The sequence below is a fragment of the Equus asinus genome, chromosome 3 (genome assembly GCF_041296235.1).
Source record: "Equus asinus isolate D_3611 breed Donkey chromosome 3, EquAss-T2T_v2, whole genome shotgun sequence".
Classification (NCBI taxonomy): domain Eukaryota; kingdom Metazoa; phylum Chordata; class Mammalia; order Perissodactyla; family Equidae; genus Equus; species Equus asinus.
This window is the reverse complement of record NC_091792.1, coordinates 39,791,937-39,815,792: the sequence shown is the minus strand read 5'-3', so window position 1 is coordinate 39,815,792 and position 23,856 is coordinate 39,791,937. Positions and strand designations below refer to the sequence as shown.

The 23,856-nt window shown below is 38.6% G+C and overlaps 1 long non-coding RNA gene across 1 annotated transcript in view; it reads left to right on the top strand.

Moving 5' to 3' along the window:
• The window catches only part of LOC123284507 (uncharacterized), a 28,257-nt gene extending 6,017 nt beyond the window's left edge, over nt 1-22,240 (top strand). Inside the window, exons 2-3 of the long non-coding RNA XR_006525551.2 lie at nt 14,101-14,235; nt 16,116-22,240. This is a non-coding gene — a long non-coding RNA (uncharacterized lncRNA). The remainder of the gene's footprint in view (nt 1-14,100; nt 14,236-16,115) is intronic.
• The last annotated feature ends 1,616 nt before the right edge of the window (nt 22,241-23,856 follow it).

Below are 23,856 nucleotides of genomic sequence, written 5' to 3'. Positions count from 1 at the left end.
GTAACCCTGCATACACATGCAGGCACACGTGCCACTTCTGCTGTGGGGATTATTCCTTTTAAATGAAAAGCTGGAAGGCCCGCTTGGCCTCTCAGCCCAGCAGTCGGCCCTGATTTTGTATCTGAGTTATTTCCTTCCTTGATAAATTGACATATGCTAATATAATGCTATAACCAAAGATACATAATTAATTCAAACAATAAATATTCCTGTCCTTCTCTACTGTCATGGTGGATAATAAAAAATTCACACACATCTTTATAGGTAAAAATAATAAAAGAATAGTATAAATTAACTTGCTTTCTAGTCCCCTAATGTCACTCACTGAAGACACCTTTCCTTCAAAATATTTGAATAGACTGGCTAATTCACACTATGCAAATTTTAGACTGCTTACCAGATTAACGAAGGGGAAGGAATTTGAACCAGATGTTTTTCAAAAATGCTTTCTTCATAAACCAGGAAAGGATCCCAACTGTGAGAGAATCCCAGATGTTTGAAGGTTTTATCTGAACCAGTTCCGCGATGATAAAGACCCTCTTGTCACTCATTTTGTCAGATCAAATGACTTCTATACTGTGACTGATAATTGAACAAGAGTGGCTTTGGCTAACACCGTTATTGACATTATCCTTCCCACAAACACCAGGAGAGGAAATTTTTGAATTCTTAAGAATGGTCACGCTCTATGACTCTTCTTTGATTATTACTGTCAGCATCTTCAGTTAAACATTTCCAACAAATGTACAAATTAACGCCTCTCTTTCCTTGTAGGCCAGTTAGTGGAGAGCACTCTTGCTTAAAATCCTCTTAGTGGCCTGTATTCTCAAATGGTTATAAACCTAAAGACTTCCACACCCTGGAAATACCTTTTAAATCTTGAAAGTTTAAATAGTTCCCCCCCTCTTTTAAAGCCAATTATCTTGTGTTCAGAGTTTGTAAATTATTCATTCAACAAATATTAATGTATTATTAACTAGTGAAAGGATAAGTGGCAGAAGCAGTTGATGGTCAATAAACAGATAAAGAAAAATACGTAATTAAGTATGTGATAAATGCTATAAATGAAAAGATGCAGTGGGATATTAATGGTGCGTGCATGTGAGTAGTTAGGTAGAGGGACGCCTTTTGGAGGAGGTCGCACTGAAGCTGAGGTCTGAAGAATGAACAGAATGTTGGCAAGCAAGGAGTAGGGGAGGAGGGTCCCGAACAGAAGGAGCAGTAAGTACAAGGCTTTGAGGCACAAAAGGCGTTGGTGTACTCAGTCAGAGAGAGGAGTTCAGTGTGGCTGAGAGGTACAGAGCAAGGAAACAAGTGGGACAAGATAGGAAAAGGGGACGAGGGCAGATCAAGTGGGCCATGAAAGAAGTTTAGATTGTATTGAAAGAATAATTCATTTAAGGCTGTCAAACAGTGGTGTGTCATGATTCTATTCGTGTCTTAAAAAAATTGCTCTGGCTGTCTTTCGGCAGGAAGCAAGAGTGTGAACAGGGAAGTCAGTCGGGCCACGACTGCAGTGATCCAGGACAGGGTGGAGAATGGCTTACAGCTGGGGAAAAACTACCGAAGATGAGAAGTATTCAGGGAACCTGAAATGGCTGTATTCACTGAACTCGAGAGAAAAGAGGAAGGGAGGAATTAAGAATGACAGGGCTTTTTAAACTTAGCCATGGGATGGAAGATGGTACCACTCACTGAGATGGAGGGAAACTAGGAGAGGGAATGTTCTGGGGTGGGGACTGGGTTGGATCAAGAGTTTTATTGTGGAGATACTGAGTTTGAGGTGCCTATGTGGAAAGTTCTGATTTCTTAAGGATGGTCCTGCTTTCCACCAGCATCTTCAATCTTCAGTTAAACAGGGAAAAGGTGAGGAGGCAGTTTAAGCAGGGTGAATATAGGGGGTAGATGAGCCTAAAGGAGAAGTTCGGGGAAGTATTTAAAATCATGGGACTAGATGAACTAGGGAGAGCATGTTGTGAGAGAAGAAATGAGGGCTCCAGTTTGAACCCTGGAAAACTCCAACGTTTAAAGACTGTTGAGGAGAAGAAATCAACAAAGAAGCCTGAGGAGAGGCTGGAGAAGTCGGAGGGGCACCAGGAGAATGTGGAGTCAGGAAAGCAGACAGGAGAGGGTTTTAAGAAGGCAGAGATGGTCTTTCATTTCAAGAGGAGAAATTTTAATTGCGTGGTAGAAGCGGAAGCCATATGGGATCTTGGGAGAACCCAAAGTTCACGGTGGTTTTAAATGCTCTGTTTAGTCCAACTGTGTATGAAGTTTAGTTTACAAACTAAGATCCCACTGACAGGCACGAATCCAAAAGTCAAGCAAAATATCTAATGTCCTGCAGGATCCTTCATTCCTGGAAGGAAAGAGGAATAAAAGAACTTAAGCAGAACTTATAACATGAAAGATTTGGCAATGTATATAGTAAATTTCAGTAAACAGATCAAAGAACAAGTTTTTGTTAAAGTGGGTGGATTTATTTACTGCTAAATATTTCTGCATAAAATGAGTGCAACTATATTTGAACCATGCATGTGGGAGGTAACATGAAAAAATGAAGTTTCATTAGTTATGATATTTACATTTTTTAAAAAAGTATTTTTATATTGCTACTATATTATCTTTTTCTAAAAGAATGAAAAAAAATTTATTCCACGTGACATGGAAAGAAAGTAACTCAGGTTTCTGTAGTTTCTGTACATTTTTTGACAGATGAGAACTCCCCAGACCAGATAGGTATGGAGCGACCCTAGGTCACTGAGTGAGACGGTGTGGGAGGACCAGTAACCGGTCTTTCCCATTAGTGTGTATAATTCTTTTGCCACTGTTTCTTTAGAATTACAAAGTAACCAACCCCCATTACTCTACAATCTATTTCTCATCTTAGTCCCTAACTTCTTTGTGACAAGATCAGAGTTGGCTGTCAAAGCAGCACTATTTATCTGCATAATTTCCCACTTTGACTTTTACACCTAAACGTGTTTCCCTGGGTTTGTTTCTCCTGGTGACTGAACCATCATGGCTTCCCTGGCCTCTGTCCAAGCCCCAGCTGTACTGGCTGAGGATGGAAATCAAGGGAGGCAGTTGCCTTACTGTTATCAGCTAATACTTTGTTACTTAATTCTTGGCACCTGCCCACCATGAGCCAGCAGAAAGAATCTCAGTTAAGTTCCTGAGGTCAAAATTGAAATTGGACAAAGGAAAAGAGGGAGGGAGAGGAACGCGCATGCATCTTCACCGACCTCTTAGCCCATTGCTTGCTTAGGTCAATCTTAACATCAGTTTTTACTTAGTAAGCATTTATTGAGTGCTTTGGGGTGGGGATCACTGTGTTTGTTGCTGGCCAGATTCTTAAAGGGGCTCACTATGACTATAAATTATGAGAAATGAAATAATGTCAGGATATGTGTCCTTTTGAAATAACTCTAAGAAAAGTAATAAAAATTGCCACTGCTTTTGTAAAATTCAGAAAACTCCCACTATGCTCCTTGGAGCCCGGTCTAACCCCTTTTGCACTCTCTACCCACTCAAATAGAGGAAATTGACAAGATGAGAGGCACAGAGCTTTCAGATTCAAGTATGTTTCCAGAACCCTTTGCATGATCTGAGGTAGAAGTTATTCAAAGGATTATAGAAAAACAAAATCTCCCTCTTTTAACTTTAAAAAACTGTTTAGAATATCTTTTGTTTTTTAGTATAGTAATTATTTCTTATTCCTCATTTTTAAATATATTTTAGAAACAGTTACTTCTCCTCTTAGTTACTGTGACATCCATTTATATTTGAAAGAATATCATCCAAGATCGACAGTAATGATGCTGTTGAAAGGTTGGTCATTCACTTGCATTGAGAAAAGACAAATTTTTAAATGGCATGTTCAAAATGTGTGTAAACATCTTAAAGAAGGCCGTCCATTATGACGTTACATATTCTCTTTTGGAATAACCTGATTTTAAAGCTCATTTCTCTTCTATGCCATTTCTTATTGCTCCCTTTGCACAAAAGATTCTCAAAAGGATGGAGGGAAAAAAAATCTTTTTTAAAATGATAACAAGATGTTTTATAGAAGTTTAGTATAAAGGCAAAATGGCTTAGAATCTAGACACTTAGATTAAGCCTGCCCGAGCCTCAATTTCCTCTTCTGTATAATGGGGGATAATAAAGGTACCTACCTCCTAGAGTTATTGTGAGGTGTGGAATAGATAGCAGCTAGCATTAATAGAAAGCTACATTTGGGGTTGGATGCTGATGTGTTTTGGAGGGATGATACCCCAATTGGAATGCTAAAGATAGCTCAAACCTGTAGGGCTGTACGTGTATTTTTTGATCCAGTGACCAATTCACATTCAGTATTCTAGTTTGTAAGACGTGAGAGACAGTGCAAAGCATTTGTGGAAAAAGAAATCTTACTGAAGTCTTCTTAATTCATTTATTTATTCAGCAAATACTTATTGAAACCTACTAGTGTATATCAAGCATTGCGCTAGGTGCTGGGGAGTGAGCTAAATTGTTTCTGATCTCATTGAACTTGGTCTAATGGAGGAGACTGTGATTAATCAAATAACCACAAATAATTAATACAATCAATAAAAAAGGTATGAAGAAAATTTTGACTGTATTTAATCTTGGAGACTAGAGCAGGCATTGACAAATATACTTGGGCAGTCTAATTGCCATTTCTCAATCTCAATCTCTTTCGTAATTGATAGTTTGATGTTGGTACTTGGGCTCACTTGTTTGCATGTGGTGGTGTTTGTTAAAATAAGCTGTACCAAATACATCTCGAATTTTCAAAGTTGGATTAAAACATGGACTCATTAAATGGCAAACTGATGAATCTCTGAAGCTATAATTTCATGTCATGGCCATGCACACATTTTCGAGGGGCAGGAAAGTCCGGACAGGAAGCCTGGGGTGGAGCTGGAAGAGTGAAGGCCTAAAGAAGGCAGGACAAGGTTCCCAAAGCAGCTATCAAGCCCCCTGGATCATGACACCCTGAATCAGAGTGACAAAAGGAGAGAGGCAGGACCACAAAGATTAGGTCATGGCACCCTGGAAAGCAAGTCCTCATAAAATGGTGCCCATTTTGGTGTTTTCATTTGTATTCGAAGAATTTATCCAGAACACCTTCTCCGAGAAGTACTTTTCAAAGAGTAGATCATGACCCATTCGTGAGTCACAAAATAAATGTAGTGAGTACCCACCAGCATTTTTGTAATGAAATAGAAAAACTTAAAATAGAAAATGTCAGTGTCCGTTGTCTGTAGTAGGGGTGACATCAGATATGTTTGGGGGTGTATATGTGTACTGAGTGATTCTCTGGGGCCCAGAGCCTGTTCAGAGGTGGAAATTCCCTGAGAAACATGCTGCCCGCTAGTTTTCTCAGAATGTGGACCTTCTAAAGTTAAAACCCTCTACCAAGCAAGTTGGGCAGGGATGGGGCCACAGAGCAGAGCTCCTATGCAGGCTGAAGCTCAAGGATCAGTTTGAGCTAAAGATGGCGTCTGAACGTGGGGGCTAGTGCTGCAAAGGAATAATCCAGAAGAGATGTCCGTTGAAAGTGAATGAGGTGGAGACCGAATCAAGGCACCCACCTACTGTGATGGGAAGGAAATGTGTAGGTTGGAATTGCTGGTATTTGGCCGTTTTTGACCTGCAAAAATGTCAGTCGATTATATTGAACTAGTAGGTGGGTGGCCTTGGAGAGGTGGTCTCCTTTAGGACTTCACCTGTGAGTGGGAAAGCCGCTGATAACGGAGACAATTGGGAGTGGGATTAAACCAAGGGCTTACATCCCTATTTTCCTTGCTGGGCTCTTTGCCCTTGAGCAACTGCTCTCCGCACCTGTCAGCTGTCTGTAACTGAAGCCATTGTCTCTTAAACAAGGTGTGCTTAGAGGTAGTTTCCTTCTCTCCTTAGCACCTTTATGACTAAGACTGTTTTCCAAATACTGTAAATGTTTTCAATTTTATTTCCCCACTTGATAAGATACTTCTTTTACTGAGTTAAAAAAAATTAAGTTAGCACAACTAGGACCTGAAAGTAGAATATACAACTATGTACTGGAGGGCACTGGGCAGAAGAAGCAGAAGAAAAAAATTAATTTATATGAGGACATTTTCGGAAGGATCAAGGGCTTGATAATTTTATTTGCACACACAATTTCTAACTTCAGATCGCCCCACATTGTTTTTGGACGACAGAGTGGATTCTCCAGGTAAAGGAATGGATAGTTGGTCTTCCTTAGAGTTCTTTTTTTTTTTTTAAAGATTTTATTTTTTCCTTTTTCTCCCCAAAGCCCTGTGGTACATAGTTGTATATTCTTCGTTGTGGGTCCTTCTAGTTGTGGCATGTGGGACACTGCCTCAGCGTGGTTTGATGAGCAGTGCCATGTCCGTGCCCAGGATTCGAACCAACGAAACACTGGGCTGCCTGCAGTGGAGTGCACGAACTTAACCACTCGGCCATGGGGCCAGCCCCTTCCTTAGAGTTCTTAGAGCATTCCAAAGAGGATATCTTCTTCTTCTTCTTTTTTTTTTTTGGTGAGGAAGATTGGCCCTGAGCAAACATCTGTGCCAATCTTCCTCTATTTTATATGTGGCAACCCTGCTACAGCACGGCTTGATGAGCTGTGTGTAGGTCTGCACCTGGGATCGGAACCCATGAACCCCGGGCCACCAAAGCGGAGTGCGCAAACTCAACCACTACACGACTGGGCCAGACCCCAAAGAGGACTTGTTAATGTTGAAAGAGGAGGAAAAGTCAAGGGGCGACTTTGTACAAGTTTGGCAAAACTGTGGTCACTTTTTGCTGAAAGTTTAACGGTTGGTGGAGAGGGCAGTGAGAGAATAGGCTCTTAGCTGGGGATATGCACAGAGAAGCTGTGAGGGAAGAAAAACTACTAGTCATGAATGCTGCCAGCTTTTAACCTGGGCGTGAGTGGTGAGGAGCAGGGTGGTTATCTGAGGAGGTGGAGGAAGAGTCTAACCCAGGGACCCCAGAATGTGGCCTAAACTGTCAAGACACAGATGGCTGATCTCGAGGATAACCACTTGAGTCTCTGTCCTACTCTTCAAGAACTTGAGTTCTTCCAAAAGTTTTTCATGGTCAAGTCCAAAGGCCTCTTTATTTCACGTGTGGAGAGAGAGATATTTCTTTAAAACACTTACATAAAATTTTTATGTTGTAGAAAAAGCACATGCTTAGAAATGAGACAGACCTGGGTAGCATTTTCTTAAATGCTCACCACAGACTGTGAGCCCTTGAGTAAGATAGTTAACAAGTTAGGAAACTCAAAAAGCTGCAGTTTCTTAACCTGAACATAGGGGAAATAATACCTCTTTTGTAGGGTTGTTGTAAGGATTACATAAGATAAGGTTTATAAAGTGCAAGGCCATTGCAGGACACTTAATAAATGAATTTAGTATGTATGGTATCATCTTTCCATTCCAACAGGCAGTTAAAGGACAACCACAGCAGAATTTGCAATTCTTTTAGAAGCTAGTGTTGATCACAACATAAACATTTAGGGCACATTTACAGAGTTTATAATTTAAGATGGGATTTTTTAAAGGCTTTTATGAAAGTGTTGCATGAAGTTGCTTAGACAGTTATGTGAAAATTCTATGTCAAAATCAAGGGAAACGGATCCAGTTTTAATTCTTGAGTGATTAATCAAGTCTATGAATTACCCAAGTGCTTTGCTTTTCTTCCTTTCCACTTCTGCTGTTTAACTTTCTCTGTTTTATTTCATTTTGGCTTCTCTTTTATGGTTCATGTGAGCAAGCTTTGGAAGAAAGGCTTAAAAATTATAGACATTTTAGACTTAGCGCTAACCCATACCTTAGGGATTATCTAGTCTAGTATTTTCCAGCTGTTACTCATTCAAAAATAACATGTCAACATTTTGTCATATCCTCATATCATTTACTTAATATTTGTTTTTATGTTGACTGGCTTTTAAAAAACGTAACACCCACTTTATTTCTAAGCAGGAATATCATAAACATCACAGGTTTGATAGGCTAGTAAAATAAATACATAACTTAAAGCAGTGGTCCATGTGCCACCTGAAATCATCTCAGGTGCTACCAGTGGTATGGGTACCACACTTGGGTAAACGCTGACCACATACACCTCTCGTTTGATAGATGAGGACCCCGAGATCCAAGGAACGGGAGTGAGTTGCCCTCTCCTGAGTCCCTTGTGATTGCATTCCAATAAAAGTTTTGATATGTTGAAGAATTTGGTCATTAAAAACCATTCAGTGTTTCAGATGTTCCAACTCTCTCTTTCCACACTTCCCGTATGGTCCCCAAGATCCAAGAGAATGGGCAAAACAAGGACTGGCCTTAGCGAAAGAGAAAGCACTACTTATTTATTATATATAGCCCCTTCAATAAAATATCGAGATGGGTCCAGGGACAAAGAACTAGATTTCGTAATTGTTGCTCTCTTAAAACAATTTTAATAATCGTCTAAACAGATCCAAAAGCTGAAGTGTGTTTACGTTTTTGCTTATACCTGTTTATGGGGTTTATTCTGACTGACCAGATTAAGGTCGGCAACACTGGCCTTCTCCTGACCCTGAATCCTTGTTCATTGAAACCCGAGTGTTAGTTCCTGTTTGCACCATTGTACCTTGTTAGAGAAGGTATTTCTATTCTCCAGAGAGTGAACAATAAGCTACTGTATGTTTGGTCTCTAGAGTTCATTTCTTCATGTTTTCATTAGTTTTATTCATAAGATTCTATTAGAGTCAATTGTTAAATTGCTGGAAACGTCCCCAACAAAGGACAAAAAGGTTCTTCTATAAAACAAGAACAGCCCATCCCCTGCCCAGACTTGAAGGACCATAAATTAGGGTAATAAATTGCAGACTATAAGCAAGTAAGTTTTCTTCCTACTCTCCTAGGGGCCTGGGATTCGTGAGTCCATGTCTAAAACTAGGTCAGCAGCATAGTAAAAAAATCCTACTAGGTACAAGTTTTGGAAAATTGCAGTCCCATCTAGTTAAATCAGTGTCCATTACATTCACTTTGATATATTCAGGTTATCATGTGTAACGTAAAATAATGGAAATAATTGTTATAATTGTTAACAATATCTCATTTGAGAGATTCCTCTTTTTAGAAAATTCTCGTTCCTGGTAAAAAGAACAATTTCTCAGTTTTTCCTGGAGGTTTCATTTGACACAATTCCATTGCAGAGTCACATTTCCCTAGTGTTTTGAAAATCCTAGAATCCCTTTCTCTCTATTTTGAATTCAAGGAAGCATTTGAATATAAATCTATTTTGATTCATTGTTACAAAAAGGACATAATCCAAAAAGATGCAAAATTTGAGGGTAGGCCTGGTCATGTAATTTCTAGCCAACAACATAAAAGCAAATACATCACTTAATATTTACTAAGAATTATGTACCCAGAGGGGGTTAGTCACTAACAAAGACAGGAGCACATGCAATTCTATGTCAAATGAGAAATTTGAGCATATTCATTGGAGCAAGCCTTAATCTTTCATCAATTGTACAATTTTAAATAAAGCGGCATGGGGGAAATTATAATAGAGTGAAGAAAAGAGGCAATTTGGGGGAATTATAATGTATTGAAAACACATGCCAAATTCTCCCCTCAATACTGATGAATGGGTTGGAGTCCCACACTATCTGAGCTTCCCGTTGGTTTTCCATCCTACATCCTAGCAAAGTCTGAAAACAGCAACGTAAGGAAGCTGGGATGAAAACACTGCAAAAATATTTGTTTTACACTACACTGGATGTTTATCTTATTTTAAATTAAATGTTCTCTAACAGACAGCTGCTTAATGGCCCTCATGCGCTCCCCCTCCCCCTCCTGTGATTTTTGCCACAGCATTTCCCTAAACGGCCAGAGTGGCTTTTGCTATTCTTTGAATTCTTTAAAACAAATGGCCAACCATCTCTCTAACACACTAGTAGAGCCTTCCCAGACAGTTATAAGCCCCTCTATTACACATTAATGCCTCAATCATTCCATGAGCTTCAAGACAATTTCCCAACTACTTATTTACATTGAGTACTTTTCTGTGCAAACGCAGAAACCAGCTGCCATTCCCTTTATACCCTTGTAATGAGGCAGGAGTGTGTAAAACAATGCATGATATAAGGAAAGGGCCCCTTTCCTTCCCATTGCACCTGTGGAAGAACTCATTCAAGAACTGAGGGACCCTCCAGGGGACACAGCCCCCTGCCTGGGCTGCAGCCCCAGCCAATGGCACCTGCACAGTCCTTTCTTGCTGTGGATAAGAACACTCCTGCCAGGCTATGCCAGCTCTCATCACTTGCATTTAAAAACAAGAGAGAGGATGAGACCTCTGACTTAGAACCAAGAGTTGTGCTCTGACAGCATCTTTGTGAATTGTGTAATTTTAAATAAGCAATATGGGGACATTAAAATAAAGTGAAGAAAAAATGCAATTTGGGGGAATTATAATGTATTGAAAACACATGACAAATACTTCCCTCAATGCTGATGTATGGAATTAAACCTCTCTGGTTAGCCTTCTGGTCCTTTGAACTGGACATGTTTTTCATCCACTCCTTGGACCCTCATCTGGACACTTGGACTCTAAGCCTACCTTTGCCTTCTTGCCCACACAGAACCCTTAGTGTCTGTCAGTAGCTAGCTTGCCTGCTCAGAGGTCACAATTTGTCATTTCCTCTAGGTCGGTCAGATGCCTCCCATCTTATATCGGCTGGTTCCTCGCTCTCCCTCCTCCTGCCTGTGGCCTCCTTCACAGTCAGCTAAGCCGAGTCAGCCAGGATGGTGTCAACTAGGGACATCCTTGGTCCTGGTTCTCTCTAGCCTACCCTTCTGCCCACTTCCTGCCATCTTATGCTGACTCCTGTCCAATTCCCCAATTCATGAATTAAGGAATCCAAATGTAGGTTAAAATTCTAGCCCCAATTAAAAAAGAACCATGTAATTTTGTTTAAAATGTGAAAAATGTAAAGTATTTAGATAATCAATATCCTTGAAAGCTATCATTTACTCAGAGGAATTAATAGTTAAAGCCGATGAGTATTTCTTAATATTGTATTCTGTAGGGAAAGTGTTCAGATCATCTGTCTGAGGGGGGAAAGTAGAGAGAGGGTGGCAAAGACCAGAAAAATGCAAAAAGGGCTGGAAAATGGGACCAATACGAAAGATGAGAGGATGTGGGATATTTATCTGTGAGAAGAAATTAATTTGCAACTTCACAACTCCCTTGAGAATGTGATGTTACTACATGGGCATTGGATTGTATTGTCCTCTCATTTCCTCTGTTCAATAAATACTACTGAAGGGACCAAAAAAAAAAAAAAAAGAATAGAAAAGAATATATTCATTCTAGTGCTTACTGAGGGTGGATCAGGCAATGACTTAAAAGGCATACCATGGAGATAAGGAAGAGTTTCTTGAGAGTTGCCAGACCAGTATTTCCCAACACCCTTATTTCCTCTCCTGTGTCAGCAGGGCCTAACCCACATTGTCTAAGGATAAGTCATGAACTGTTCCCACCCTGAGACCCAGTAATTCCACTTTGAAGAACATACTCCAAGGACAAAGCAAAAAAATAACATCCACAAATCTGTTTATAGCAGCATTGTTCAAATTGTGGTGACATCTTTTAGGGGTCAGCCCAGCCCGTGAGCCATCCCCTCTTCTCTAGGAACTTCTCCTACGCACCATCCACAGGGATGGGGCCCTGGCAGCCATATTTGTATTGGAGAATCCCATCTTCTGATGTACAACTCCACTGGAGACAGGCCTATTGCAAGCTAGGATGTGGAACTGCAACAGAGAATTACAGGTTTATCTCTGCACGTGGTCAGGGTAGTAAAATAAACTCGACTTGAGGGTAACTCTATTCCCCTACAAGGGGAGACAATCAGGGTAAGAGAAAGAAGAATGAAATAGATTCACCAAGAGAAACAGAGATAAACAAAGAATGGACTGACAACCTTCTGGCTCCTTCCAGATGCCCAATTGCATTTCTACCCTTTGACTCCATGACACACACCTCTATCTTTATAATACATTACATTTCAACTTAAAGTAACTTGAGTCACTTTTGGTTGCTTATAACCAGAGTCTTAACTGAGATGCAATAATAAAAAATCAGACGCAACTCAACCCAAAGAAAGAAAATGATTAAATAAATTATTGTATGTTAGCATGATTAAATATGTTTTAAAGTGATGAAGTTTCAAATTGTCTGCATGGAAAAATGCAAGCCATAAGGCAGAATGAACATATTGCTTGCAACTTTTAAATTGTAGATTTAGGAGGCAGGCCCCGTGGCTGAGTGGTCAAAGTTCCTAGTGCTACTTTGGCTGCCTGGGTTTGTGGGTTCAGATCCTGGGTGCAGACCTACTCTACTCATCAGCCACATTGTGGAGGCATCCTGCATACAAAGTAGAGGAAGACTGGCACAGATGTTAGCTCAGGGCTAATCTTCCTCAAGCAAAAAAAGAGAATTATTGGCAACAGATGTTAGCTCAGGGCGAATCTTCCTCACCAAAAAAAAGAAAAGAAGAAAAGAAAAAGAAGAATTGTAGATTTAGTTAACAAGGACTGGAAGAGTATACAAAGTAATGTAAACAGTTACTAAGTGTATGGGATTTTTGGAAACATTATTTGTATAATATCTTTAAAATAAAATTTAGACCACTGGCATTTTGAAATAGACTCATTTGAAGTAGATTCATTTAGACCACTTCAAATCTTTCCCAAAATATTCATCATCCTGATATTGATATTCCCCATCAGTCTTCACTCAAAACTTAGAAGTTGTCCTTGATTCTTTCTTTTCTCCAAGGAGCTTTTTATTGGGGAGCAGTATTTGGAAGTCACAATTCCGGGTGTGATTTTAAAATCATCCTTGCTTTTATGCGTAGAATGAAATAAAAGCAAGTTGAATGGAATCGGAGAAAGCAGTTAGGTGGCATGGTAGTCTACCTGGACTACCAATAAAAGGAATCAGGACTCCTTAGAGATTAAGCTGATTACAAGTCTGGGGCAAGAAATGTAAAAGACTAGCCTGGAACATCTTGCCATACCAGGTAGCAGTGATGCAATCCAGGACTGCTGAGGTCATGTCCAAAGGATTCAAGAGGTAACTTGAAGAGACTCCCACTGGCCCAAGATGGGATAATTAAGTACTGATAAAAATAATAGTTGAAGAGATTGAAATAAATCAAGGTGTTTAAATTCATGAATTCATAATGATATATATTTTTAAAAAACCTTTGAGGGATATTACATGGTTATCTATGTAGATAATCTCAGGGAATCATTAAAAAAAACTCTAGAATTAGTGATTATAGCAAGGTTGCAGGATGCAAGATTAATATAAAAAAGTTAATTGCTTTCTTACATACCAGCAATGAATTTAAAATTAAAAACACAATGTCATTTACATTAGCACCAAAATAAAATACTTAGGTATAAATCTAATAAAATATATTCAAGATCTATATAAGGGAAACTATAAAACTGTAATAAGAGAAAGCAAAGATCTAAATAAATGGAGAGAGATTCCATGTTCATGGATAGGAAGACTCAATATTGTCAAGATGTCTGTTCTTTCCAATTTAATCTGTAGATTCAATACAACTATAATCAAAATCCCAGACCAGTTATTTTCTGATTATCAACAAATTGATTATAAAATTTATATCCTTTTGATACTAAGGAGCCCATCCATTATTTTCAAAACTGGTAAATAAAGGAAAAGAATGAAGCAAAATAAAAGTAAGTCAGATATGTCATTTTCCAGATTTAGACCTTTCAGCTGTTTCAAATTGCACTTTAAGGCCATGCTTAATCTGGCATCTCATCTTATTTCATGCCACTTAGCCCCTTGTTTACAATGTTCCAGCCATATAAACCTTCAAATAAGCTCTGTTTTTTCCTACCCTAGGCTACTCCTTCTCATGCTTCAGATCTCAACTTAACTTTTCAGAAGGACCCTCCCTGACCATCCCAGCAGGAAATCCTATTTGCTTCCTTCCTAGAAGTTACCAAAATTTGTATTTATTTTGTTTGATCACTTGTTTTTCGTTGTTTCTCCCAGTAAACTGCAAGTTCCAAGAGGGCAAGGATGCCTTGTTTATGCCCAGAATCTACCACATACATATACTCCATAACTATTTGTGGAAAGAGTGAATGAAGTTATCCATCAAGTTGAGACTGGGTGATTTAAAAACAGGTAAAACCCTCAAATAAACCAGCAAGGGTGCTTGTGGGATCTCTGGGAAGGCAGAGATGCCAAGGTCCATGTGGGTGAAAGAACCAGAAGACTAGGAATAAGGAGAAATTGATTTCAAGGAGGAAGAAGGTTATTGTGGAGTTTAAGAAACAGGTGTGATCACCTGGGGATATTTGGGACTTTGGGAATACTTTTATGGAGGGTGAAATTTCAAAAGTTGTAAATATCAGTTTAAAAATAAAAACTGTAGAATTTCTAGGCTTTAGCCTTTTTGTTCTCAATTTACAACTCTCAGCTTGCAGATAATAAATAACAGACATTTCATTATGCAGTTGGCTATGGCATTGGGCCAAATAATTCTAAGAACTTTTATTATTGTATCTGATCTCTCATATGTCATGATGTGAGCTTAGGTGTATGTATAGAAAACCCATCACAGCTGTATTTTGTGCTTTGACAGCTTTGACAATGACCCAATGCAAGTTTATCCCTTATGATTAGGAGCACCATAATAAACTAACATACCAAACGCTCCTTCTAATATTTTTCTTTCTTCTTTTTTTAACCAAGAGATTTCCTGAGGCTAGTTATCAGCAAAACCTGTGATTATAGTTTCTGAAAATTAAGACTATGGTAATTGAAATTCTTCATAAGAATGCAAGGAAGCTAGTGGGTTCTGAAGAGCATATAAGGTTTTTCTATCTGTCTTAATCAATCAAATAGTATAAAGACGTTACAGAAAATTTGGAAAATCAAAAAAAAGATGAAGGAGGGGCTGGCCCTGTGGCCAAGTGGTTAAGTTTACACGCTGTGCTTTGAAGGCCCAGCGTTTCACAGATTCTGATCCTGGGCACCGACATGGCACCGCTCATTAAGCCATGCTGAGGCGGCGTCCTACATAGCACAACTAGAAGGACCTGCAACTAGAATATACAGCTATGTACTGGGGAGCTTTGGGGAGAAGAAGAAGAAAAAAAAAAAGGAGAAGAAGATCGGTAACAGATGTTAGCTCTTTAAAAAAAGATACAGGAAATCAGACATAATCAATCCCCATCATCCCAATATTATAAATCCGATATATATTTGCTCATATGCTTACTGTTTCCTAGTTGTAATCTCAGTGTACATATAAGTTTTTATCTTGAATTTTTCCTTCATTCTAAAGCAGAAGGCAGATAATACACATGCAAATAAATAAGATAATTTAAGATAGATATAGTTAATGTGAACTAAATAAAGGAGAGGAATGTGGCATAAGAAGTCAGGGAAGTTCTCACAAAAGTGTCATTTGAGATGGGACCTGATTGACAAGAACAAGGCAACCTTGTGAAGGTCTGGGCCAGGGCATTCCTTGCACATGAGGTAGTAGGCTCAAGGACCCAGGACAGGCATGAACTTTGAGGAACAGAAAGATGGTCAATGTGGGTAGAGTAAATGAGCAAGAGGAGCATGGAGGGAAAGCAGTTAAGGGAAGGAGAGTGTGCGTGAGAGAGAGAAGAGAGGATCCTGTGGGACCACGTAGGGCACGGTAAGGAGATTATTTCTTGGTCTAAGAGCAATGTGAAGCTGTTGTAAGATTTTAAACAGAGCAATGACGTGTCTGATCTAGATTTTCGAGTACTCTGGTCACCAAAGACATTGTACAGAAATCGTTTCTGCATGAGTGACGACACAAATGCCAACGGCTGAATACCAACTCACACTGGCTTGAACATTCCTAACTGTGTGTCAAGAATGCTCGTGTAAGTGGAAAATATAAGGGCTTTAGGTAGGGCTGTATCCAGGGGTCCAGAGGATGTCCTCAGACCTTTATTTTCTCTCTCATTAATTCTGCTTCTCTTTGTTGCCTTCATGCTCTCCTTCCGCACTTCTGAACCCAGCCAGCAGGGGGTACAGCTGCCAATAGCCCAAGATCATCCAAACGAAAGAGAGAACCTCTGTCTATCTTACATTTGGAGAAATCTGGGAAAGGATTCAAACTGGTCAGGCAAGTAAAATGTATCCTTCCTTTGACCAATTACCATGTACAGGGGGATGTTACATTATCAATAGTCCAAGCCGGGTCATAATAGCAGTTAGCAGAGATGTGGTTGGGCCATCATGATGTACATCCCCACCAGGATCACACAAGATTGGGGAGGATTCTCCAAAAGAAAGAGATGCTGTTGTCAGAAGGAGATTGGTAAGCATGCTGGACAGAGGAGGGGAAAAAAATTAAAACAGTAGCTGCTCTGCATGGTCATTGTAGTTACGTAGTAATCTTATTTTTTGCTGAATAATATTCTACCATATGTATGTTTCATTCATTCATTTTTTTGTTGTTCAAACTACCATTTGCCAAGATCTATACTTTATTGAACCAATTTTTGATTGTTATATAATTTGGTTGATTCCAGTCTTTTATAATCATAAATAATATTCTATGACTGTCCTAGGGCATATGGCTTTTTCCGTACTTGCATTTTCTTCATCTCCAGAATAGGGACCCTGGGAAAAAAGGGCATGAGATTTTTTTTTCTTCTTGATATATTTTGTCAAATGTATTACTTTCTAAAAGGTTGTGTCCATGTGAAATGCCACTAGAAGTGCATAAGCATATCCATTTTTCTGTCCTTTCTACATTAATGAGTATCATCGCTCTTTAATTTTGCCAGTTTAATAGGTGAAAATGACGTATCTTTGTTTCATTTGTTGCTTTTTAAAATCACACTGCAGGTGAAAATTTTATGTTTAAGACTAGTTGTAGTAGCTCTTCCATAAATGTTTTGAACACGCCCTTTGCTGATTCATCTATTAAAATCTTAGTAATTTTTATATCTATTTATCTGAACTTTTTAGACTTATTAGTCCCTTCCCATGAAGGATGGAGTTTCCTAGTTTGTTGTTCACTTTTTTATTTTAACTTTAAATTATTTGTTCTTATGTTGTCAAATTTTTGTTCCTTCTATTGTTCTCAAGCTCAGAAATTCATACTTTTCCAGAGGCTTGAAAGTATTTAACTCTCTTTTCTTTTGGCTCATCTAAATCTTGATTTTTCTTTTTCATCTCTTTACATATTCTAAAATTTATTTTTTTAGTTATGCTGTGAGGTTAAGATATGAATTGATTTTTCTCCCAACTGCTAGCTCTTCAGCCCATTAGTATTTGTGGAATGATCTTTCCTTCCCAATAGATTTGTGATACAACTTTTAGCATGATTTTATACATACTAGAAGCCATTTACAGGTTATTGTGTTCTATTGAGAGATTTGTCAATTCAGTCTCCATACCAGTACCACAGAGTTTTAATTCTTATTGCTTTATAATTGGTTTTAGTATCTGGTAGGGTTAGCTCCCTATCTCATTTTTCTTTAAAATATCCATGTCATTTTCCTTCTTTCATTCTTCCAAATGAAGGTTAGAATAACTTCCAAGTTAAAAAAAAAAAAAATCCTACCAAGCTGTTGATTGGAACTGCACAAACTTTAAGAGAGAAAACGTCTAGAACATAGCCAAATGCTAGGATCAGCATTTCCTGCCATCAAAGTTGATCAGGGTTCTGGTACTTTGCTCTCTGTCCAGTTCATTCTTTCTCTTTTTGTGAGCAAAATTCATTTGCATGAGGAAGAAACTTCCTGTTCTCATAGAGCTGTTATTTAAAATTTGTATTTTCGGACACACTTCTGTTGTGACTGAACTCGGAATTGAAGGTAGGACTTAAATAACAAGTGAGTTTTTGGCCGAAATTCCTACACTTCTTGTTGTCTCTTTTTAGTTTTAGTATTTGTTTCTATCCTTTGTCACTTAGAAAAAAAGACTTAGACCCTCAGAATGGGAATTCCTTTCATTCATTAAATTTATTGTATTTCTCAAATTTACTTGAAAATATGGGTCCATGTGCCACTTGTATGGATAGCAAGCTATTTGGTTTGCTTCATCATTTGTGAGTTTGTTATAGAAAGAGGGATCTAAAATCTCTACCTGCTAATCCTCAGTCCAGCTGCAGGTCTTGAATTATATGAATGGTGCTCCCCGGAGTTGTGCAGTGCATCATTTGCACAGCCATATGCTACAGCTCTGGTGATAACAGTCTGCTGAACTTGAAAGCAAGTCTATGTATTTCCAGTCTTCCAAGGTCACACCAGGGGTTGAATCACACCCTGAAAACATTCAGGCAGTTTCCTGGGTACTTCTTGGACAACTTGCATTTTTCTGTTGAGGGAAAAAATAATGATGACGATGATGATAGTGTACCAATAACTTTTGCTTTCATTCTCTCATTTTATCTTCATTACAACTATCTGTTGTAAAGGATAAGTATTATTAAACCCCTATATTAGAGATGGGGAAAAGAGGTGCAGACAGATTATGTGGCTTTCTAGTCTAGTAAGTAGTAGAACTGAGCCTTCTGACCATAAAGCCCGACCTCCACGTTACCTCCTCTTTTAGGGGTATTCAAGGAATGGCCCTAATCCATTGTAGTCCAAACCTGTAAGATACTTTTCCAATGTTTGGAATCTTGGGGGATTGTGTGTGGGTTTTTAAAAAATCTATCTTGAGTAGGTTATAGGTCCAAAATGCTGTATTCAAGTTTGGACTCTCCTTGTGTGGGCTAGGATATAGGGAAAATCACATTGCTTTCCTTTTGTCACCTGTCTTTATCACTTGATGCATTGCAATTGATGTACAGATAAAACCAGCTTAAAATACACACCCAGGCCAGAGTTGAAGAATAAAGGCAATGACGAAACGTCAGCCAGAGGAGTGGGTGTGGAAGCAGGAATGGGCAGTACTGTTTCTCTGCCTTTTGGGTGATGAGAAAGATGTCCTAATTGTATAAGCCTGTGTTTTGCTTTGTTTTGTTTTAAGCATCAAATGACACATTTTCTTGCCTACCTCCCATGGCTGCATTCAACTGTCTATAACTTGGAGAGCCTCAGAAAGAGTATAGCTAGTGTGTGTGTGTGTGTGTGTGTGTGTGTGTGTGTGTGTGTGCGCGTGTGTGTGCGTGCCCGCGGGGTTGGGGGGAGAGAGAGAGAGAGAAAAAAAAAAAAAGAGATTGAGATTCTAGGTGATTATAGCATGTCTCAGATGACTTATAAAGTCATACACAAGCTTTCCGACTGCTTGTTGATATTGTAATTCTTACATCCATTTACTTGCAACGTTGACTGTTTTACCTTTACTACACTTTTATTGAAATATTTTCCCTGTCTTCATACTTTTACCTAGTCTTTGAAACTTTTTGTCCCAATCAATTTTGTTTAAATTCCTACTTAATTGTCACACTCCCTAAAGTTTTTCTTTTTTCTTCTTTGGCAGGTAAACATTTTCTCTCCTGAAGAGTCTTGTGGTCAAGAGAATAAAAAGTCTTCCTTGTAGTTCTCAGAATAAGGAGCAATTTCTTTTCCTTCTATACTGTACACTGCCCAGCACTGCTTTAGTTGGCACTCGATGGATATTTGTTTACTCAAAATAAAATAGATTCTAAAGAACGTTACCTCAAATACCACATTCATTCCTTTACCTAGTTTCTGGTAGCTCCTTTTATATTATCGTGGAGTGGAAGTAAGGGGCACAATAAAGCTCCATAAACTTTTTTCTAAATTAATAAATTTTATTTTTTTAGAGCAGCTTTAGATTTATAGAAAAATGAGCAGAAAGTACAGAATTCCCATAAACCCTCTTCTCTCTCTCCAGTCTCCCCAATTACTAAGCTCGTGTGTTAGTGTGATACACTTGTTACAATTGATGGGCCAATGTTGATACATTATTATTAACTAAACTCCATAGTTTACATTAGGGCTCAATCTTTGTATTGTACATACAGAATAGTTTCACTGACCAAAAAAATCCTCTGTGCTCCACTAATTCATCCCTTCCTTCCTTCTTCCCTCCCGTTGAACCCTGTCACTCATCGATCCTGCTGTTGCTATAGTTTTCCCTTTTCCAGAATATCATAGTGGAAATCATACAATATGTAGCCTTTTCAAACTGGCTTCTTTCCCTTAGCAATATGGATTTAAGTTTTCTCCATGTATTTTCAAGTCTATGGACTTTTAAAAATTCATCAACAACATGTGTTAAACACTTACTGTGTGCCAGGCAGGGTGCTAGGTGCTGAGTATACTGTAGCAGACAAGACAGGAAAATTGCTGTCCTTGATCTAAGCTTCGAAACTGTCAGAGACTCAGCACCCAGCAACTCCAGATTTCCCAGGGCAACAAGTACTGGGCCTGTTATGTTGGAGGTTCTCTCTTTTTTTCCCTGAGGAAATAATTTGCTTACATCATCAACTATAAGGAGACCAATGTACCCACAAGTGATTTACCGTATTCCTGACTAACCAGTTCCTTCTCCTTCGTGTAGCTGGAATGAGCCCTTCTGGCTCACAATGCAGATCCTGTTCTAATGCAGATCCTGTGCTAATCCTTGACTACAACATTTGATGAAGCAAGAGAAAGGCAACTGCTCCAAAAGGTGGTCTCCACCTGTTTTTTTCCGCCTGGAGTATATCTGGATCTTCCTCCCCACCAAATAACTAACATATATAAATTTATTTCTGCCTGCAGTCAGTAATAAAACCTAAAATTGTAGTTAAAATTTCAAAAGATAATTTATGAATAACCAACAATATTGATGCAAATGAAAAATATAAGCATCCTCTTAGTTATTAGCTGTTTCTTCCCTTGAGATAGGCAAGACACATGCATCCTGTATCTGCTGGGATTCATTGGATTAACAAAATGAGGAATCTAGTCCCAAGCTGTTTCACTTAAAAATATTTCTTGTTTTAAGGATCTTTTTTTGGTTGCTGCTGTTGTTTATTGTTCACTCTGAAGATGGAACTAAAGAGATGGATCTCCATTACAATTAATAGCAGTTTTAAGTTTTCAGTGAATGTAGGGCATATTTTACCCTAATTTAAGGAGCAAGAATTTATCTTTTTACACAGGGAGTGCTTATCTTAAGCCATTTGGACTCTGCTTGTATTTGTCTTCTGATAAGACCAGATAACGTTAAAAATAGAATATATTACCAAACAAAGCAGTATTACATATACAGTTAGAAACAACACTGCTAAGAACATGAAAATGCACAGCAGATCAGTAAGTTACTTTAGGTTATTTTTTTCTCTTTAAGCCTTGAGGTTTTCTGTGCTATAACGTGTATTTATAGAGTCACGAGAACCAAACCGCTTTTAACCAGAATAGAAAATATCATGATGCCTGAAGAAATGAATTGAATAATTAAATCTTTCATTAATACACAAACACAATGACAATACTGAGATACTCTACTTGTCACTGAATACTTTCATAGATTTTATTTTGAAGTCTTGGGCCCACAAAAGAGGACTGTCAAAATGGTTATGAAATCACAAAAAGCGTGAATGCCCACAAACAGACAATTCTTTTCATCCCCACAGCAAGCAAGAACTCTATAACCGAAAGATAGGAAAATCTGGGAAGGGGCTTTATATAATATATTAATTTTATATCAAGAATGTGCATCCGTTTAGGACAAAAAAATTTCTACCCCAAGGATAAGAAGGGGGCATGATGATTTCAGTTATTCAAAGTGATTATTATTGGGGTAAAAAAGAGCATTTTAAATTGAGAACTATTTACGATCCTGGCTGGTTTTTTTTCCTTGTCGTCTATTTTCACGTGCAGGATGCAGCTGAAGTTCTTTGTCTTAGAGACAACCTGGATTCTCTTTGATTACAAACCTGTTATAGATTTTTTTCCTTTATCTGTTCTCTATGCTTAGATGCCCTAATCACAGCTGCTGTTTTCTTTTCTTCCTTTAATAAGGGAAGCAACACGTGGAAGGAGCAGAAAATCGTGGTCAGATGAACAGTGCCCAGGACTGGCCGGGCCCCAGGACAGGTGCTGCATGGGATGTAGGATGAGTCAGCCCTTTCGTCCAGGCAGTGTGGGAACAGGCCAGTGTGGCCTGGGGCCATATTGACGTCGGAGGGTCAGGAAAAATCAGTCATACGGATCTCGTCTTTATTTAAAAGTTTGATATCATTTCTATATTTTGCATTCATTTTTATTTAAAAAATGTTTATGTAAAATATTATATACTATAAATATAATAAAATGGAGCTATTCCATATTACTGAATATGGTACATTCTATAAGCTACATTTTTTAAAAAGTGGGAGGAATGTTCTAGATTTAAAAAGACTAAAGAGATAACAACCAAATGCAAAGAGTGAACCTTGATTACTGATTTGAAGGTACTTGATCACTGAGGTTTTTGGTGGCCTCTTAAAATTTTCATTTCAGGTGAGTGTCTTTGTGCCTCGCCCTGTCCCAGATTCTTTGGAAAGGACAACAGGCTAAGCAGTCTAAGGGGAGGAAGACACATCTGGTGAGGGTGAGAGTAATCAGCAGTTTCCAGAAGAAGTCTTAAAGGATGAGTTGGATTTCCACCTGTCAGAGACAGTTGTAGGGAGAAGGGAGCCCATGTGAAAAGAACAACATGGACAAAGGCATCAGCAGTGCAGGCATGAGGGCTGAAACAGCAGGCAGGCCAATCAATCTGGGAATGAGATGTGTATGAGGGAGTAATGGGAGAAAAAGCTGAAGAGCGAGATTTAAATCCTTTTGTGAACTGCCTTTATGTTTAATTTAGGAGGCAAGGGGGAGCTACGGAAAATCTTTTCTTTTTCTTTTGGTTTTCAAATTAAAATGCATTTTCAATGTTTTCTTAAATTATTTCCAAGCGCTTTCATAGAAGTAGTTTAAAACTTAAAATGTGTTTTTGCTATTGCTTAAGATACATGCCTCCTCTAAATCCAGTATAAAGTGATGTGAGTGAAAATAGGATATCAGAGAGAAATTTAGAAGCAGGTAGAATAAAGACCTGGTGATTGATAATAAGCTAAATTCCTATACAGCCTAGATATTCCAGGACAGTCTCAATTTAAAATTTTCTGTTCTATTATTTTCACTAGTACATTCTGTCCTCCTCTAACTTTTTACAGCTTTGTGGAGTTGTAATTAAGTACAATAATTGACACATATTTAAAACGTACTGTTTATCAGTTTTTGCTTTTGTGTTGTTTTGAGGAAGATTAGTCCTGAGCTAACTGCTGCCAATCCTCCTCTTTTTGCTGAGGAAGACTGACCCTGAGCTAACATCCATGCCCATCTTCCTCTACTTTATATGTGGGACGCCTGCCACAGCATGGCTTGCCAAGCAGTGCCATGTCCGCACCCGGGATCCAAACTGGCAAACCCCGGGCCGCTGGAACATGCACACTTAACTGCTGCACCACGGGCCAGCCCCTGTTTATCAGTTTTGACATATGTATACGACTGTGAAACCATCACCACAATCAAATAATGTACATATCATAACCCCGAAAGTTTCCTCAGAACCCTTTGCAATTCATTCCTCTTTTCTCTCATCCTCTTCCCTCATCCTCAGGTAACCATTGATCTGCCTTCCATCACCATAGATTAGTTTGCATTCTTCAGAATTTTACGTAAATGGCGTTATGCAATATGTACTGAATATGGTACATTCTATGAGACATATTTTTAAAAGGTGGAGGAATGTTCTAGATTATGTTGAAGCATTTAGGTATAAGGTGTCATGGTTCTGCAATTTACATTCAAGGGGTTC